Genomic DNA, 11,572 nt, shown 5'->3' with positions numbered 1-11,572 from the left:
AATTTGTTTGATCCATTAATGAACATGCATTTTGCTATGCCAATTAACAATTTAACACTCTATTACAGTATTTCAGTACAGTATTGATGAATGAATAGGTATTACTGAAGGTATTACGTTCAGAATGAATCTAATGCTTGCCGTAATACCTCACTTTTCCTCCAGGACCCCCATGACATTGACATATGCAACTATTAGATGGATTTTTATTATTGCCATGGATGTGCAACAGATATTCAAGGTTGCTCAATGATTACATTCTATTGACTTGGGTGATCCTCTGACTTTCACTCTAGTGCAACCATCATCATTTCCAGGAGCCGACACTTTGTCGGCCTACTCTCTAAAGCCACCCTACTTTTGCTTATTACTGTTATTGCATTTGTGGCATCCTAGCTATTAAAACCTGTTAACTTACTGGAAATCCTTAACTACTGATACAGACCTGGGAGTAATATTGATGATACTTGACAGTTGAGGGGAATGCTACCTTTATGTACCTTGTTTAAGACTGATGTAGAGTAGCGGTATCTGTTACTAACAGGTGGTCCCAGTAGGGCGCTCCTACTGGAGTGCATGTTCTGTGACAGGAAGAAAAAAGGCTGGCCAGAGATGTATTAGATGATGTGGAAATTCCGTTCTTTCCAAAGATACATCATTCAAGTGCTGGTTTTTACTCTTATTTTAGAAACTAGTTTTACTTGGCTTGTGACATCAAACTGCTTTTTTGAACCTGCTTTGTGTCTTGCCAATTCCCAGAATTGTTTGCCGATTTACTGGCAGGCTGCATCACAATGCTGATTTGGCCTCCCAGGCCTCCAAGGCCTTCCCTTAGACGGAAGTTAAGGGAGAGATATACTTACAGCGCTGAGTGAGCAATCCTCCCATTTTTGCTCCTCTTACTGTTGTGAATTTGTGTTAGACACTTTGGATAAAGTCTTAACGCTGTCTGAAACCCACTTTAATATTTTTGGAATCTTTATTCTATTGGTGAAAATGCAAAATAAAGGAGATTTCACTGCTTTTTTCACATCTAGACCATATTGGACCAGGTCCAGATCAAGAAAACTTTGTAGCTAAAGACAAATGACCAAATTGAGAGGCATACATTTAACCTGACCCACTGATGATGTATCACAATTCAATATAATGTAATATATGAAAAGGTACTCAAAAGAACACAAATTAAACATTTAATAGACATTTTGTACTGAGTCTGTTGCCAATTTCTAGACAGAAACTGCATAAGTGATAAAGTTGCAATCTCCTGGAGTTATTTTCTTTCATATGTACAGCTTTGTGTTTTCTGCTAAACACACCATCATGCTTAAATTTACTAAACTATATCACAAGAGTGGAAATACTTTGCAAAAGCAGTTTCAGCTTCGATCCATGAACAGACGAAGTATGGTAGAGAAATAAATTATTCGTGGTTAAGATTAAACCTGGTAGACATGTATTTTTCTTATTCTATAAAATGTATTTTTAAATATGTATTTACATATTTGTAAATTTTAAGAACATCAAAAAAATCTTTACTTTGTAATTGAAAAATAAAAAAAACAATTCATCTAAACAATAACAACAGGCTACATTAGATATCTTGGTATCAATATTTACACTTATGTAAACTTGTCATAATAACATTTTTTTCTCACCTTCACGCCACTCCACTTCCTCTGGAACAACTTGCCCAATGCATGAATTTGATGGATTAAAGTAGTTTGGTTTGAGAAAAACTTGGTCTCAGGTCAGGTTGCTCCTGCCTTATACATGGCATACACTGTAAACAAGTCTGCACTAAATCTGTATTGTCAGTGTGTGCTTTCTATTGGGAACAGAAAGGATATAAAATGACAAAATGGTGAGGGGTAGATGGAAAGGAGGGGCAGAAGAAAAAACGGAGAGAGGAAGGAAGGACATAAAAAGAGAAGGAAAGGCAGTGAGAATCAATCGCAAAAGACAAGTAAACCTGAGAAGCACATAAAACTGGGGAAAAAAGAAAAAGAAAATAGGGGGACAAGGGAAGTAGAAAGGGAAAAGTAAAATGAAAGATAAAGAACAACAGGGGCAGGGTGGAAGCTATGCATATGACTATGATGGACAGAAACTCAGGAACAGGGAAAAGTGGAGACAGAGTGTAAGAGGGAGAGACAGATAGAAGGAAATTGAGACAAAAGTGGGATGTGCAAATGACAGTCATAAAGGAGCCAAGACAGACTTAGATATGGAGGATAAAGTAGTAGTTAAAGGGCTCATTAAGTACTTAAAATAATAGTAATAGCAGTAGTTAGATCAGGAATGCAACCAAAAGTTGCAGCATTACTTTCCAGCAATAGTGACAGTAAGAATATGGGAAACTGAGAAATACTGCTTTTGACCCAAAAGCAGACTCACAGACTCAAAAAGCAGGAGCATTAAAAACGTTTACCTTGTCAGCAGGCATAACACAGGACAACAACAGGTTAAGCAGGTAAAAGGTCAAGGGCAGGCAGTCAAAAAGCTAAAAAAACAAGTTAGAAATCACAACTGCAGGTAGGCAGATTCGCTACGAGTACGAGACACAATGCACAGTGTGGCAAATGACTAGACTACAGCAGGTCTTCAGTGTAAACTGTTTGGATAATGGAGTAATGAAGATCATGTCTGCAAGCTGCTGTGAGGTCAGGTGACTGTCAAAGGCAGAAACACAACGAGGACAACTGGTGGGCAGGAGAAGAAGAGCGGGGTTTAAAATGATGGCCGAGGTTAGTGGACAGGTGAACCAGATGAATTAAATGATTTATAAATTAAATGCTGAGAATTGTGACAATGCATTGAAAGAAAGCTTTTCATAAAAATGTCTTCATATGTAGCTTAAATGAAGAGCAAGCACACTAATGGCTAAATTATGTCTCTAACACAGGCCACAGTAAAGGCTTTGTCAAAAGTGAAGAAAATTACATTGGCAGAAGCATTGGGAGAAACTGACCGTTCCCAGTTAGAGGAAAGTAGAGTACAACAGTAATTTTTGTTTCAAAGAAGAATTTGAAGAGTAAATTAAGAAACTGACCAATCTATGAAAATGTTTTGATTGTATTTCAAAAGGTAAAAATAACTTTCCTACTTTTGTTTTGAAGTGAGAAAGGAGAGATCTTCATAGGAATCAAATGGAATGGAGAGATGTGGACTTTTATAGACTTCTGTAGAATAAAAAAAAACAGGGAAAACTCCTTTTTTTTTTGCATTTCCATAAATAGAATAAAGGTTTCCCAAATCCAAAATTGTGTTTTCAAGAGTCATTAGCTTCTCTGAGATAATCTAGTCCAGATTTGACCAGTTTAAGTATAGTGGTTTTAGACTGACACCTGGTATGATGTAGTCTAGATGTGAAAAAATTCACGGTCTAGTTCGTGACTCCAGTTTTTTTCCGTTGTGTTTCTAGTGTTTTCCTTGTGTTTTCTGTCTTTCCCATCTGTCTGTTTGAATGTGTGTGTGTGTGTGTGTGTGTGTCTGCGTCTAGAGTGTGGCGCTCCTTCCTCTCCCTCTCGCCCTCTCTCTCAGCCACCTGTTGCCAATCAGCCAGCACACCTACAGTCCATCAGCTCATCAAATCAGCAGTATATATTCCCCAGTTCTAGAAACAACTCTTTGCCAGACGGTTGTTTTTACCAGTCTGTTAGATACTCCAGTGTTTTGTTTTGTTTTCCCTTCCTGCCTCATGTTATCATTTGTATCCTTGTGTTCAGGATCACTGCTTGCCTGCCAGATTATCAGACTGCCATGCTACAGATCTCCTGCTTGCCTTGCCACCTTCCAGTATTCAAAACCCCACCGGCTCCCCAAGACCGCTGCATTCCCTGCTCGTCAAATGGCTCCTTCTTTATCTGCAACCTGCTTCCCTCTGCCCCTCCAGACCCTTCCTGCCTGCCCAATCATCTACCCATTCCCCGGCTTCCAGGACTGCCGCCTTCCCTGCTCCCCTCACAGCTCCTTCTCTCTCTACTGCCTGCTTCCCTCAGCCCCTCGGCCAAAAACCCCCACACCTCCTCTAGTCTCTCTGCTGAGTCAGCAATAAACTTAGTTATTGTTTCTGAACTGTGTTTTGTGTCCTGTATTTGGGTAAGAGCCACTGAATGTGATCAATTAACTCCTTCAGAGGGAGGCTCAACTTGTCTCGTGGCTGCATTGGAGCCTGGGGCACCTTCAATCTCAAAAGGATGTGCATCGTTTTTGAGTTGAACAAGTTTCCTTGAAATGGTGTACAACAGTGTGCAATGTGCTTTGATGTATGTTTTCTCTCATTTGGTGGGTGTGTCGGAGGGATTACCCAATCAACAGCGACGTGTATATAAATCCTGCTGTATTAAAAAAAGGCAGTGTGCACAATGGATCCAATTAAAGTCCTTTACAAATGCGTCCACTGCAGCCTGATGTATTCAATTGTATAGTATGTGAAGTCTCCTGCTCCTGCACCACTGAATTTATCTCTTGCTGGACCGTCACCTGCCACTACTCCAAAGTGGGCACCAGTTTCAAACCGCCAACAAAGGCATAGAAGTACTTTTTCTTTTTTTTGAAGTTGATTCCTAACACAATTTTAGCGTTGCTATATTTTCTGTTACTAATCTAATTAAATGTGTGATGTAGATACAGAGCCATGCCTGTGCACAAAGCAGCCTTGTAAATGGCAAATGGCTGAAGGATACTTCTTTGGTGCAGAAGCATGCCACAGTAAGTTCAGACAGTTAAAACACAGGTTTGTTTTGGTACTGGCATTTTTGTTGGAATTAGGGCAACTTGAAGTCATTTGCTACGACTGGGTTTCTATTATTAGTTACAAAACAATAGTGGATTACAATAAGAAGCCTGGAAATGGTGCCAGCAGCTGGGTCTTCTTCTCCTCAATGGTGGACCTCCTGGCTGATGAACCCAGTGTGGATACGGTCTAGACTGTCATCATTTGCTGGTGATTTTCCAGGCCATTCGGTATTTTTAATTGTAGATGTTTTCTTAGCGCCACATCAACATGAATTATACCAACAGATGAGTTGAGTGCAGTTTGTTAATCGAAAAGAAATTGTTACCTTCATGCACTTCTTAAATCTTATACATTGGATCTAAGTAGTATGTTTTTGGTCACTCAGTGATGTCATCAAATGCCCTTAGTCATATTACCAACCACCATGTTGGATACAAAGTAGCTCTAATGTTACCATCTACTTTTACTGGGTAACTTGGTAGTGTTGCTAACACCTTTTTATTTGAAGGATGGCTTTTGTGTGGCTAAGGTAACTTGAAGCTCGGTTAACTGGATGTCTGAAGTAGCTTTGTTTGCACATGACTATCATTTACAGTAGATGGAGACATGTTTGAGTCCATGTGAAAACGGCAAAATGTATTTGTCGGAGGAAAATTAACATTTGCTGTCTTGACCAATACCATTTTGAGACTACTAGGTTTAATATTTTTTCTTTCTACTCTGGATCTTCATCAGACCCAGTTGGTTCAGGACCATCAACGTCACAACCATCAAATGCACAACCTAAACCATCAGCAGAACGTGGCAAAAAGAGAAAGCACAAGTCCACATCTGAAGCAACCCGGGGTTTGAACAGCAGGTCAGTGAGCAGAGGAGGCAGATGTTGGAACTCAGGGCCCTCCAAATACAAGCAATGGAAATGGTGAGTGAAAGGAATAACATCTTAAAACAAAATATGGGACTTATTTTCACATTCTGCCAAGCCATTTGTGTCTTGAGAGCCTTTTGCCAGGTTGGCAACCTCATCCTCTGTGGGCCAGTGTGCACATGTGTTCATTCTTCAGTTCAGACAGGAGATTGCAAATGTATGAAAAAACATAATGCAAGGTTCCTTTTGACAATGCAAACCGGTTTGCAACACCAATGAAGCTGTCTTAGTTTGCCAGCAACCAAATGGAACACAGCAATTTCTTTGGGGTGTTTCAGTTTTAAGTTTACTGAGAAAGGAACAACTTTCTCACAGAGGGCCTATGGAAAAGTACATGCCACACCCCTCTACACCCTTATGATACTATACAACAAGCTGACACAAATCTTTTTATAATGGCTGTCGTATACACACTCATTCACATACAGCTATATACATTATGGGAATTGTACTTAAGTAACATCAAAATACATTCACAAGTATATTGTTTGCACATGCTTATTTAACATCAAAGGCAGAGCATCTCCAATAATAAGAGCATAAGCATATAGATCTGGACCTTATTAAAGTCTGTCTACATTTTATTTAGTAATTACAGTGCCTCTGGTGCATTTCTTTTCCTTAGGAAGATGTGCTAGGCAGTATGAGTAATGTAACAAATAAATGTACTGTGGGCTATATTTGAATCACATGGGCCTACCTATTAAGAGTCATCTGCAATGTGCTTTTAAGACATACTGTATTTGTACCACTTTGGACTGACACTTAAACTTTTCTACTTCACTTTATTCCTCTAAATATATAATGATAAATAATACAATATCATATCACAACAACAGTGATCAGCAATAATGATAGGCCTAATAAGTAGCTCATATAGATGGTACCCCAGTCTCAAAGGTAAGAAGTAGATTATCCTTCACCAGAAATGTTTGCCTTGTCATCCTGAGATGCGAGGCAAATGTTGGATCAGTATAATTGTGAAGCAAAGTTTCCACTTACCCCTTTACACGATTGGGGTGTTCTCTGCTATTCTGGACAGCAAGGGCAGTGACTGTATCATTGAGCGTATTTTGTAGTATTAAAGACATATTTAAACTGATTTCCTCAGGCCCTGAAAATACTTCCAAAATGAAAGCACAGAATTGCCTTCTCAGCTACCATAGTTGCAACGCTTGCATGACATAACAGGGTTTTCAAAGCACCACCTTTTCTGTTTAAATAAACATTTTGCAACGTTTTGTTGGGGATAAACGTGCCCCTGGTGTTAATTTCAGGCACTCCTTCGGCCCTAATGCTGGAGAACAATGGATGTATTGTTTATAGCCCTCTGTCTCTGTCTAACCCAGCGGGTGACAAGGATGCCCTCCCACTGTCAGATTCTTTTGTAGCACTTTGGATATTGTTGAATACAGCACTTCTGTCCTGGACCTTCATCCTAATGTCCACTCATCGTAACTTTGAGTTACTTGCAGAAACGATTCAAAGTCTGGGTAAACAGTATCTTTTTTCTGTTCCAATTCCCACACTGAAGAAAGGCTGTGAGTTCAGACGTCTTAATGACACTGACCTTTAGACTGTAGAATTTCTGCTCTGACATGACCAGTAACTGGCCATGTCATCATCAGTTATTTTGATTCATTCTGGGCAAGGAGAGATCTCTTCAAAAATAATAACCTCCAACCCAGTGAGAGGGGCACTAGCCTACTAGAAACTAGAATCATCACACACATTAGTGGCATATCAGGTGACTAACTATCCCCACACAAAGCTCCTAATCCTGTTCCTGTATCTGGCATCACAGAAGCTCTCAATAACAGGCCACATATTAATCTACCGTACCTCACAAATCTGTTAATTGGGGTAATCTCTGCCTTGCTCACTGCAGCCACATACTGACTGCTAATAATCAATTTGGACACGTTAGTGTTGCTTTATCAGTGTCCAGTCACTAGCTAGCAAATCTTTTGAAATGCAAAATGATCTCATTGCTTTTTTCTGTTAACAGAAACTCAGCTGTCTGCTGGTGACACGTCCCACTTGTTGAATACTGTCCACCAGGTTGCACTTTCTTTATTGAGCCTAGAGTTACTGGGCATGGGGTGGCTTAGCGGTGTTGTGTAAAAATAAGTTTTAGGTATTCTAGAACTGATTTTGTTGAGTCACCTAAAAATCTTAGGGCTCTATCTGAAGCTGCTTACAATAGGGGCCACACCCCAGATCTGGTCTTATCCAGGGGTTGTTTACAAAATAATTTTTTATGTAGAGAACTTTTTATTGAGCCCTCACTTAAAAAAATGTGAAGTTTTGATCATTTTTCTCTAATAAGGTTCAGGCTGTTAGGAACCCAATTACCCTACCCTCCAAGCCTCTTGCTGACCTTTGTTGTAACACACCCCGCACCTTGGTAACATCTTACCAATATCATCACTAAAATGAAATCATCATCCTGTTCACTGGACATTCTTCCACCTTATTTATTCAAAGAAATATTTAATTCAATCTCTCCATTTATTCTAGCCTTTATTAATTCAAGTGCCTGAATATTTTTAATTAGCTTTAGTTCAACCAATTCTCAAAAAACCGTCTCTTGCATCTCCTGACCAATCTGCCCAAAATCTAAATTCCCTTCTTGGACAGGGTCTTGGAAAGAATAGTCGCTGATTATATGAATGGCAACAGGCTCTTTGATAAATGACAGGATTTAGGGCAGGTCATAGCACTGACAGCACTTCTACTTTTGATACAGTTAACCATGTGACTTCAGTTGAAAGTCTTAAGCATTGGGTAGGTATATCAAGTACAGTTTTAGGTCCTCCATGCTGTCATTACATCCTAGTTAGATTACTTCAACTTGCTGTATTCATTTTTTATCCAATACAACCTATTCAAACTTGGTCCAGAATGCTTCAGCAAGATTGCTAAAACACTGCTAAATCAAATAAAGTAATTCAAATAATATCCATTTTAGTATCCCTACACTGGTTACCTGTATTTTTTAGATTCTAATGATTACTTTTAAGGCACACTTGGGGTTGGCTGTTTATATCTCTGACATGCTAATGCCATACGAGCCTGAATGCAGCCTGAGATCCTCCGGCAGAGGTATGTTAGTAATTCCTAGGTTGAGGCTAGAAACCAGAAGAGACCCAGCCTTTGGAGTCAGGGCTTCTGGACTCTGGAACAACCTGTAGGAGGAGATCAGGCAGGCTAGCTCTTTCCTCTTTTAAATCTGTTGATTTTAGAATTACATTCACTGGAACAGTTCTATGGTTTTATGTTTTTACTGTGTTTTAGTGCAATTACGTTTTAATAGCACTTGTGATTATTTCTGTACTTTTATTTAACATTATGTTGTAATTTTTCTTTTTGCTTTTATGTTTTTATAAAGCACTGTGTAAATTGTTTTTGAAAAGTGCTTTATAAATAAACTTATGGTTATTATTATTAACCATGGTGCACGGGTGATGTGTCCCAATGAGTTTTGTGATTCCCTCTAGCACCAACATGAGGTTGACATTTTTGCTTTCTATTGAAATGTCTTGAACTGTTAAATGGATTCCTTTGAAATTCCAGTACTCTGGTTCATGAGCAAAGTCCTGCAGAAAATAATGGCATTTCCAACAGTCTGTGTCAGGATGCTAACAAGCTACAGCATGGCTGTAGAACTTTGTTATATATATATCAAGATACTGCTGTTATTTCCTAAGAAATACATTTTAGATGTATGCAATGTCAGTAACTGCAACCACATTATGTGGAGAGTAAATGTTACATTTTTGGAACTCACCTTGGGTAAAAAAGGCCCCAAATTGCACAGTGATAATACAAATAAGTCAAATGCAGAACAGTGAGAAAATATAATATAAATATGTGCACAAATTCAGGCACTTAACCGCATGAAGAACACACAAAAAAGGGTTGGATTAGAAACTGTTTTGGATTGTAACATGTCTCAAACCTTGCAGTCTTCTTTAGGCAGAATCAGTGCTTTACTTTTCTGTATTCAACATCCCACCATTAATACTTCAGAGTTTATGATCGTGTCAGTTTTTTTTCACTGCCCATTCTCACCTCTGGTGTTAGTAATGTTCACTGTCTCAATTGGGGTTGAGACGGCTTAAGTAACTGTCACCTACTTGCACATAAGTCCAATTTTCCTCATTAGATTTTTATAATCTACAAACAATACAATGTTACTGTGTTCTCATTGCACTTACTCTTTGACGATCCTTCATGCCGATATACACACACTCACTCACTCACTCACTCACTCACTCACTCACTCACTCACTCACTCAAATGACTTAACACAACAGGGTAAGAGGGAACGTCCTCTGGTGCCTGCAATTTGGCAGGTAAGAACTTGGAAGTAAATTCTTAACTGTTTGGGTTTTCTTCTAAATAAACCTTAGCTATACCAAATCACAGCAACTCCTCACTTTCTTGCTGCACCAAAAAGTAGTATTGTGTTGTTTGGTTTCCAAGATATGAAAATAAAAAGCTTTTATCATAGAATCCCTTTTGTTATAATTTCAAATGAAAGCTGATAAATGCATTGCAAGTCATATTTGCTGCTAAAGAACGTGGAAGCAGCAGCTACATAGATACTGATGATGGTGGCATAAAACTGAAAGACAGTGAATGGGCGCAGCGCTCATGGAGTGTCACCGTGGTACGGTTGGGGCAGGGGGAATTCAGTACTCAGTAACTGATGAAGGTTTTTAGGTGAGATGCAGGAACAGTCCGATTAGTAATTTACTTGCAACATGACCTTCAGTGAGTGGCTGTGACCATGGGTGTACCTTCCTGTTATTGGGATAGAGTGGCCTTTTCTTGCCCTTTCCAGTGTTTTCAGAGGGTGTCTCTCTCTATTTCTGGCTTTCTAATTGGAGCAGCTGCATTCTGCAGAAGATTTAAAATGCCCTAATTGAAACAAAACTGTTCAAACCGACACTAACAGACATTTAAAGAAGATCCCTCTGTTAAATTAAAAACCTTATTTATGACACGAGTATAACATAGGGGATACTATATGGATACTTTATGGAGTAATGGATACTATATGCACTGGAAATACCGGTTTAAAGAGAATCTTGAGAAACAAAAATTGTACACAGTATTAACCTACATATAGCAATGCAACCCATTGTCTATTATCCTTAGCGTCCTCATTCCTATGGATGAATCCCCCCTTTTTTTTTACAGCAGCTGCACCAAACTGTTAGCTTCAAATGTTAACTGTTTTCTGCACGGGAGATGGCTGGTTGGAACAGAGAGCCCAGAGTATTCTGCTTCATACAACAAAGGAAAACTTTACATTACACAAAGGATTTTATTTTTGATGATGGACATAAAGTAATTGTAAATATACTGTCCATTGTTCTGTAATTAGGATAATGAGGAGTCAGACTACAGTAGACTAAGGATCTTTTCTATCTCTCATTCATGTCCTGTGACGTCCTTCTTGTTAGTGTTTATACTATCTTCACGTCGGATCTTTTTTCCCTAAAATTTAAAGTCATTCTGTCATTTTCACGTTCCCAGCTGTTTTGTCTTTTCTTTTCTTTTCTTTTTGCTGTCATGTTGTTCTAACAGGAGGTTCCAGCTTCCACTGGCTCTTCAACCTCACCAGCCACATCTAATGAGACAGAGTCCAGTTCTCCTATCCTCTATGGATTCTAATTATCAAATGTCTCAATACGAAACTTTTGACATTTCTGTGTAATTTCTCCTTCTTGAAATCTCTCTAGGAACATTGTAAAAGTAAGGAACATATGCAGAACATAAAATGAACATAACACAAAGGCAATTTTAAGACAGACCATAGTGAAAATCTTTCCTCTTGCATCAAGCCTGATTTCACCATAATTACTGTTGATAGTATGTAGACAAATGCATTG

Source organism: Xiphias gladius, chromosome 15 (assembly GCF_016859285.1).
Source record: "Xiphias gladius isolate SHS-SW01 ecotype Sanya breed wild chromosome 15, ASM1685928v1, whole genome shotgun sequence".
NCBI lineage: Eukaryota > Metazoa > Chordata > Actinopteri > Istiophoriformes > Xiphiidae > Xiphias > Xiphias gladius.
Note: the sequence above shows the minus strand (reverse complement) of the source record.